Below are 10281 nucleotides of genomic sequence, written 5' to 3'. Positions count from 1 at the left end.
CTGTCTCGTGTCAACATCATCACTACCCCACTTGACCTTACCGACATGGTCCGCCGGCAAACCGAAGACCCCGATATTCATGCCTTGCAACAAGACACAACCTCTTCCCTCAAACTGGAACAATGTGCATTCCCCGGCACCACAGAACCTGTCTGGTGCGATGTTTCCACTGGTAGCCCCCGCCCTCTCATACCCGCAGCTCTCCGCCACTCTGTTTTTGATGCACTCCACAACCTAGCTCACCCAGGCATCAAAGCGTCCACCAGATTGGTCACGGAAAGGTACGTCTGGCCCGGTGTTAAACATGATTGTAGGATGTGGGATCACGCCTGCATACAATGTCAGAGAGCTAAAGTGGGCCGCCATGCACTTCCTACGCCAGGCACTTTCGACTTACCTAAAGGACGCCTGCGACATGCCCATACTGATATTGTAGGTCCCCTCCCTCCCTCCAAGGGCTTTCGATATATCCTGTCCGTTATTGATAGGGTCACTAGATGGGTCGAGGCAGTCCCTTTGGAAGATATTTCGGCTGAGTCTGTGGCTCGGGCCTTCATTGCCACTTGGATTTCCCAATTCGGAAGCCCTACCTCACTGACCACCGACGAAGGTAGGCAGTTTGAATCACAGCTGTTCGCCTCCCTCTGTTCGTACTGTGGCGTCGCAAAGTTTCACACAACCGATTATCACCTCCAGGCCAATGGACTTGTGGAGCACTGGCACCGCATGCTTAAAGCCGCACTTATGTGCCACGGTGGCCAGTGGTCTGAATCTCTCCCCTGGGTTTTGCTAGCCCTCCACACCGCATACAAAGAGGACTTGCAAGCCTCTCTCGCCGAGATCCTTTACGGGGAGCCTCTGGTTTTACCAGCTGAATTCGTCGAGGATACGCCGCTACCAAGCTCTTCTGAGCTCCCAGCACTCGTCGAGAGCGTCCGAGGGCACATCGCACTCATCAAACCTCCCTTGCCATCTGCCCACTGTAGGCCTCGTGTGCTCATGCATAAGGAACTGGCCACATGTGAATTTATCATGTTACATGATGACACAGTACGGACAACCCTGCAGCCTCCCTACACTGGTCCGTTTAAAGTCCTGTCCCGAGGCCCTTCCACATTGTCGATACTTAACAACGGCAAACCAGTAACTGTTTCACTCCACCGGGTGAAACCTGCGTGGACCTTGCAGGAGCACTCTGCAAGTGACCCCGACGTACATGACGCCTGCCCTCCTTCCCAGGAATCCCATCATGATTTGGACGGACCCACCACCCCTCCCCCCCTTCCTTCCCCCTTGCAGCCAACACACGGGCCAGATGACCCATGGTTCCACCCCGTTGGCACAGGGATTATGTCCTAGCTTCAGTCGAGCTTGCTACACCTACCCCCAAGTGTTTTGCGTGTGATTTCACCATGGACAAGTGCTTTTGTGACCATCAAGTGTCCCACCCCCACCGGGCTGGCACAGGACTTGGCGCAACACCGTGCTCCACACTGCAAGGGGGGGGGGGCTCTGTGGCGACTATCGACTCTACGAGCGTGGTATCTCCGCCATAGCAGGCTCTCTGACCCATGTGGACTTCTTGTGCGCCACCATATTGCTTCCCATTCTGTTGTGTGCTGCCGACTGTATAAGATGTTATAAATATTCTCGCACAATAAAGTGGTATTAATGCATGTTGGTATGTTATTTAATGATCGCCGCCGCTCCGCACATCAGGAATAACCACATATTAATTTTTTCTATAAATACTATCTCAACAGTGCCTGGGATTCGATAGATTGAGACAATTACAGTTTTCTCTTCGTGCATTACCTCACCAGCTAGTTCTATTGTAGCTTCAAGGCATATTCTACTAAGGTCTATAACTGAGTAAGCAACTCAAGGTTACTTTTGACATACATTGAGACCCCATCATGTGTAATACTTTTTCTGCAGTAGCTTGTAACCAACGAATATCCAAGAGGAACACACAAGTCTATTTCAGTGTCTTTCGTCCAGTGCTCATTGAGGGATAGAACACAGCAGTTGATTTATCAGAGCCAGTATTGTAATTCATCGATTCTACACCTAAGAGATTGTACATTTACATGAAGGAGGAGGAAACTGTCACTGCTACATAATGGTATTCAACTTTCACAGAACCTTCTGTATTCATTTATTTTCGCTGCGTGATCTACGGTTGCGCAATTATCCAAATGAATTAGACTGCTACAGTTTCCACTTAATGTGGTTTCTAACTTCCCTTCGTCTATAATGTTTCCTCTAAAAAAGGGGGATGTACAGGCATGTTCTGTGGGACTATCTTAAGACAAGGCTGCTACGTACTCGTATTTCACTTACAACTTTGTTTATCTCCTGACACAAAAATGTTTTCCCATCTTAATTTAGATGTTAAACATGTTCAGTGTGAAAATTGCTTTCAAGTCTGCTAATATACACTACATTGCATGTGGCTTATGTGGAACATAGTAGTTTGATTTTTATATTTGTTTTAAAAATCTCTTTGTTAATACATGAATTATAGATCAAGTCATGTCTATGAGGTATCGTCACAACAATAGTGTTTTCTATCTTTCTTAAATCTAAAAATTTTTCAAACCTGTTATACACTTTTTGGCTTCATTATGTGCTACATCGTTTGCACCAGTCACACAAACAACAAAGTCACTGCCCCTTGTTGTATTTTGTGTTGTGAGATTTCTTCAACAATATTTTCTGTCCTTGCACCAGGTTTTACGATGCCAGTTGCACAAAGATCCGTATTCACATCCTGTAGAATATTTGCTGCCTTTCTTCCGTGGTTGTCCGCTAGAAAAAGCACATTGTGTTTCTTTGTTCGCTGTTTCTGGTTGTTGGCGATGTTTTTGCAGCTTCTTATAATGTTTTTATCTTCACGTTGGGTGGCTTATTCACTTTCAATGTGTATGGAGTAGCTGCTGCTTTCTGATAACAAACTGAACTTGTTGGTGCACACAAGCTTAGGTTTATCCCATGTATTTCGTTGTGAGCAAGGCACTTTTTTAGTCACTTTGTTTGGCATTAAACGAGAAATAGTTTTTGAATTGTTTACACACTTTAGGCCACTGTTTTCACTTTGAAGGGCATTTGAGTTAGGCCTATTTACGCAGTTTTGGCCGTTACTTTCACTGGCATTTGAGTTCGGCCTATTTACGCAATTTTGACCATTACTTTCACTGAAATGCGTGTGTTTATGCTCTTTTGGCGTTTACTGCTCGCAACCAATGTTTCTAACTCACACTTTCCTTCACAAGTTTAGTGCTCTACCAACTGAGCTACCGAAGCACAACTCACGCTCGGTACTCACAGCTTTACTTCTGCCAGTACCTCGTCTCCTACCTTCCAAACTTTACAGAAGCTCTCCTGCGAACCATGCAGAAGCTAAAGACTTTTTAATCGTTCATTTAACTTTTCGATTTCGCCTTTAGCGTTATTACAAACACTATTTTTTACAACGTAGCTGTAGCTTTTGGTCTCTTTAATATTACTCACTTCTGCACTTGACGTGCTTTCCCTTAAATATTGTACAGCTTCCCAATCCGTTGTAGTTCCTACCTCTTTCTTCAGCTGAACATGTAAGGCAGACTCGCATGGTTCACAACAAAACTACTTGGATGTAATGTCCATAGTTCAACATTTTGGGAAAACATTTTTTACAATGATTTGCAATCCTAGTTGATTGGAAATTGATCAACATAAAGCTGCTAATTTACATTCAGAAATTATTGTTTAAGTATTCAAGGCTAAAATAAAGGAATTAATTGAGATATTGGCGACAAAACATTTCTGATACAGCTTAGGCAATCATTTACACTACTTAATTTAAAAGAGAGAGGGTTGCTTCTTGCCCATATTTTAATCATTTTAAGTGAAATCTATAAAGTAGTAAACATTTGTGGTATTGATGAAGTCCTGCGTGTAGAAATTCCTGATATTCAAACACACTGTAAACTATGTATGTTGCAAAAGATTTGCTGCATCAACCATATGGTGCACTTAATCAAAATCCTGTGTGCATGAGAGATGGCAAATGCACAAAAAATTTCCTAATTATTTTTATCAAATCACATGACAAATTATTGTGCAAGTATTCAAGGCTAAAATAATTGAATTGAGTCATTGGTGACAAAACATATCCAATATCCATTGTACAGAGGGTGTCTTCGTGGTATTAGCATTAATGTTTGAGGACAATCACTTGACAGTCGTTATTTTGTACCGTACAATCCATACTTCCTAAATTTGATTGCCATTTGAATGTTGCGGTTTGCATGACAGTTTAAAGTGTTAAATACATTTATAAATACATATATAAAAGATATGGTAGTGCAGCTATAGAACTAGGGGATGAAAGAACACGTGGTAATAAAGAAGTTTAGATTGATTAAGTACCCAAATTTGAGGAAGGCCATTAAGTTGGATCAACGTAAGCAACAGTTTTTTTTAAAGAAAGTATCTTCATATTTGCATTAAATGAAAATGATTTTTGTCACATGTTCAACAATATACTGACATGTCTTTGCACTAAGAGGAGAGTATGCAGTGGTGATAAAATGATTACATGCATGTACGCTATGTGTCCAAAGGATGTAGATTTCTCAGTTATACTTTTGTGGTCCTAAATCATTTGAAGATGTTAGAACTTGTGATGGAATTGTTTGCAGTACAGATGTGACGTCACGCACGTCGGATGTAGTTTGTTGTTATGAAGTATTACATGGTCTTCGTCATAAAGCCTCTGACACATTTTGCAATTGGCTAGCGCTTGTATGTGCAGTATATTTTGTTGTTGTAAATGGCGCATTGCCTTTGCAACGTAAGTTTTATTTATTTACGTTTTTCCTCTTGTTTCTGTTTCATTGCTGCAGTATTATTCTCTAGTAGCAGAAAACAGTAATATTGTTTTAAAGAGTATCAGTTGTTACAGTCAAAGTTATAAAAATTCCATTGTTTTCCCGGTTTTCTCCCAGACGAAAAAATTGTAGGGATTTTGCCGGGTGTCCCAGGGTGTATACACCATCAACAAAAGATTATATATTTAAAAAAAAAAAGATGCGTTCCTGAAAGTAGCAAGTAGCAGTAGCTGGAACAGAGACATAAACAAAATGTCTCTTGTATGCAAGAGCGTGTAGTGAGCTAGATTCTGAATGCGTTCACACGTACTGTGTGAACTAGATCGCCTAATGTATGTTCATGCAAACATGTAAACTTTTCCTGTATTATTCCTGCTTACAACTTAACAGGGATTCCTGAATACCTCTGTTCCTTCACGCTCCTCTTCCCACTCTATAAATAATTTCAACGAATAGAAATTGCGTCAAATCGCTCAGAATTTTGAGATATTGCAACGAGAGTAGCCTGTGCACTAGGAGCGATTACACTAACCAGAGCGCAATTTTGTGAATGAAATTAGGGTGTGTTGGCACCATTTGGTATGCTGTAATGTTGCAATGACTGTTGCCTGGCATGACTCTCTAGCAGTCCTAAAATTGACTAGGTCAACATTTAGTCAACGAAATTATGCTCTCTTGGCACATTGTAAGTTGTGTGTGTGTGGGCAGCGTATCTTGGTGCTGATATAGTGCTTCCTGGAGGCATACAGCGAAAGCTTACATTCGTCTTGTAGGGCAAAAAACTAATTCATTCCATGCGTAATAGAAAATTGTTAATTATTTAAATTTTTAATCCTGTGTAAGTAAACACAATCTTCAGAATGTGCCCAAGTACCGAAGCTGCTTATGCAGTTTTTTGGACCTACAGCTCACTTTACAATAAAGTCATCGAAAATATACCCTACAGCTAAAAACGTAGTTAATTGTGTATTCTTCTCGAACTGCAAGTAACTTTTTATGACGAGAATGTTCTAGTTCTTATTACCTTCACCGACTAATTCTATTAGCTTCTGGATGTAGAGGGCTATGCAGATAAATTGGTGTCAATCTGGTGTTTATCACCGGTGTTCGCACCATCATGGACGCTGGTGTTCCTTCATTAATGTGGAACTGAATTTTATGTTTAGGTAGCGGAGCTTCATATGCTTCTCTCAAGAAGTTCATATCCAACTGCAGCAGTTTGCAGACAGCTATATGTTTTTATTTCCATTCTTTTCAGCAGACTGACTTTACCAATAGCACAAAGACCATTGTATATCATATTTCCGGAGGAGGGTACTATTTACTAATGTTCTGGACTGGAATGGATAATCAGAAACAGCTGACAGGTATTCTGATATAAGGTACTTCGCTTAACAAGTCTATTATTAGAGTAAGATCTACAGAATACCACGTATTTTTTGACGTGTTTGGTATGTTTAGAAAATTGGACGAAGTGTTTATACAATCCACAGTCTCAGGAGTAGTAGTAGTAGTAGTAGTAGTAGTAGTAGTGACGTAGAAAGTTTCGTTAAAGATGTTTCGCATGACGGAAATGCCTATAACAATCACTGTGTTGCAGGAATTCCGGATTATTGATATTCAGACAACTTTAGTACAACAGTGCGTGTTTGGAATAAAAACTGCCTGGTTACCATTACTGATTTGCTTTTAAGGGAAAGGCAAATGAAAATTGTTACTGCTAATGACAGTGAGTTAAAAAATTAAAGCAAACTGTCAAAATATATTTTTATGGGGAAAATCATGATAACATACGTCGGACTACTTGCAACAGCTTGTTCAATTAGCGATATTGCCAGTCATCCCGAAATATTGCCGTTTATTGCAACAACACTTATGAAACATCAATGCGGCCATACGTTGCTGTAAAATTTCGACTGTGTGAACACACTTCGAGACGGCGTGGGCGTTGGCTAGCAACGCAGAAAGCACAGAGCGAGCTACGCCACTGCAGATATGCGAAAGCAGCAGAGCCATCTGTGCGTGCCAAGACGTATTACATTGTGACTATGGGCGTGGAGTGCACGAATGTCACTCAGAGACCTGAGAAAAGGTTTTAGATAAGAAAAATAACTGCCTTTGTGAAAGTACTAGTAGTTGGAATAGAAAAAGAGAGAAAGTTGTCTATCTATGGCATCAAGTTTAGCGAGCTAGAGTCTTATAAAGGTACTAGCTGGTAAGACTGCGCTCACATATTGTATGGAAAAGCTTGTTACATAAAGTAGACAAGAACGAGCAGACGGTATGCAAAATGTACGCGAGTTTCCTACTCCCTGGCTGCACGTGAGTGCGGGTAATCCAATGTAACCCTTATTCCTTCCTCTTCCCTTTCCCAACCCCCCCACAAAAACAACTAAAGCATAGTAATAACAAGGGCCATGGAGTGGTCTTTAATCTTAATGGATGCTCGGATGTTTATAGCTTTTTCTGGCGTACTGATTGTTCCACAAATATATAAGATAACTGCTGCATATCAGTAAGGTCCTGCCACGATATTTCGGCGCATTAGTGGGGCAAGACATCACAGTAGCAAATTCTTAAGATCGCTGAAGGAATAAAGATGTCGTACTAATCGGCGAAGAACTTAATAAAATCGAACTTCAACCAATTTAGTTAATCAAAGAGCGTATTTTCTTCATTCTTTGGGTACGACCATATTTCTTCTACATTTGCTTATGTTACACGCTACTTAGAAACACACCAGTTCAATATAAACGGTGGTTATTGAAAGACCGGACATAATATGTCACATATATTTTGGCGGGACAAAAAGTGACTCACTATAAATATACGGGACGATCCCCTAAAATATATGGGACGTCTGATCACTACGTCATCCCCCTACAGTCCAGATTTGGCATTGTAACAAATAAAACATAAAATAAAATGATAATAAAATATAATAATAATTTGTAATAATAATGATTGTTTGTTTGGATAAGTAATTGAGGATTAAAATTTTACGCCGTGAATTTATCGAGCTTCGCACGTCCGAAGATGTACGGAACGTAGCCAGGGCTCATTATATATTTTTTTTGTAGACAGAGTCTGATATCTGACCTCAGCATCAATCATGAAAATGGAGTGACTAAAACTACTAAAACAAAGAAAAGCATACGATTAAATAAAACATATATTCATTTTAACATATACGTTACGATATAAATTACACTTACGTAAAATTCTAGATACATAATGGCAGATCATTCACAAATGAGAGCGACTTATTAATTCTGCGCCTCTTTTCTGCTAATAAATATCAATATGGCTAACTGTGGAGCCGCACAAAATATTAAGTCCTTCTAGGACAACGAATGACATGAGAGTGTTGATGCCTACTCGCTGTGACAAGAGAGCGGTGTTAATTGCATTATTTTGCATTCTCTTGTCTTAAAAAATCGATACATATAATCTAAGTTAACTAAATTAAATATTGTCTGTGCTCGAGTGCAAATGGTTCCTTAAACTGCCCCCCAAATTGCGAGAGCAAAGGTGTACCACCTGCAGCTGAGCAATTTGTTGACGTATTTTCTTTATTTGTCATGTCATGAATCATAAGTTATTACGTATCTTGTTTCACAGATTCAACATACTTAAAATATCATAAAATGTCATACATCCACAAAAATACATAAATAATAATTACATACAAGATCAATGAAAGTGAAAAGAAAAAATAAAAATATTCACTTCCGAGCAGTATTTAACTCAGGAACTGAAGTATCAGAGACTAGCGAAGTGGCTCAGTGCTATCACTGCTAGCGTGCATACAATACTCAATTTTATGTAACAGTTCTACACAGACTGTAACGAATTTCATAGTTCGTATTCACTTGTGCTGTTACTTTGTAAAAATTTTGTTGGGCATATAGTCCATTATTCTCGTTCACTTCAAAATGTTATTACACTTGTTCATTCAATAAATAAAATTAATTAATGGTTTTGTGCATATTCAGAGATATGTGAACATATTCTCTTTAGAATGTCACTTGGTAGTAAAGGTTTATACTGTGCTAAAGTCTTTGCATTTTAAAATAAATGTCACGTGTCACACGTTTTGTTTACATTGAGACGAAAGTTCTTGAAGAAACAAGTTGGAGATCAAGAATCTCGCAACGAAGCGTGCTTTGGAAGACATAGTTAAAATGTGGTTTCGTCTTGGTAGGAATTCATGGTGTCAGTGGTTCCATACTGACCAGCCCGTGTTACATCTACTCAATAACCTCCATATTTCGTCTTCCAAAAAGCGTATGTCGTCTCCTGGATATTTTGTCGTCGTTTCGTGGAAAAGTGTGCCGTGGTTTTGCTACTCACGTCACCTATAGTGTCCCATCATGAGCGCAGTGAACCGTTTTTTTTTTTAATATTTGCACACAACTTGTTCATACATTGTTCGTTGCAAAACAAAATGTTCGTTCACAACAGGGAGCACAAAACATAACAAACATCACTTCACTTTGAGTACAGTTTTCTGTTACATATTTACATAGATATAAAAATTTTCTGTGAAACATGTATCTATACATTTACACTACATTGTTTCGTAATACATATACATATTTTATATTTTTCAATTGCATTAAACTAGATATTTACAAATACATATGGGTCAGACATAAAAAAAAATTACCTAATAGGTTCAGTGTATTGTGATACATTCAGAAAATCCATTTTCTTTTATAGGTCTCTTCCCCTTTTTAATAAAGTTTTCCTTTTAAGTACATTTTCCTTTACATCAGTACTACACATTAAGTGTTCTTCCTCATTAAATGTTTCCTGCAACATAAACTTTCATAATAGGTTAGAAAACATCCTTGAGATGATCTGTCCTGAAAAGTCATGATTACAATAAGACACGACACGTCACATCCACAATCAATTCCAAATTAGCACATGCACAAAGTATCATTTACAAATAAAATAAATTATATAGCCTTGCTCAATTAATCTCATTTGTCATTTCCTGCAGAGTGTTTTTTTTTGTGCATGTTGTGTTCATGTGGATTCTGGTGTGAGTGTGAATAGCAAATCAAGTGTCTATCATGCCAATTAATATATCAGGTTCAGAGCAGCAATTGTCTCCGGTCATTTAGTCTGTCAGCTTGTCTGCAAGGTATTAACAAATATAATCAGTAACTGTGCTTTGCATGAAAATTGTTAGTTCTTCCTGTGTCTTATCTTCTTGCTGCTGCTGCTGCTGTTACTGCTGGTGCTGTAAAATGTAGATACTTAAGATTATAGCTTATATCTTCTTCTTCTTCCAGCTTGAAGTACCAGATGTGACTTACCTTGTTTTTGTATCAGCATACTCTGCTAAGGGCTAAAAGTTTTCAAATCTTTGTGAGGGTACAAACCTAAAATTCTCTTA

This window comes from Schistocerca piceifrons, chromosome 10 (genome assembly GCF_021461385.2).
Source record: "Schistocerca piceifrons isolate TAMUIC-IGC-003096 chromosome 10, iqSchPice1.1, whole genome shotgun sequence".
Taxonomy (NCBI): Eukaryota; Metazoa; Arthropoda; class Insecta; order Orthoptera; family Acrididae; genus Schistocerca; species Schistocerca piceifrons.
Note: the sequence above shows the minus strand (reverse complement) of the source record.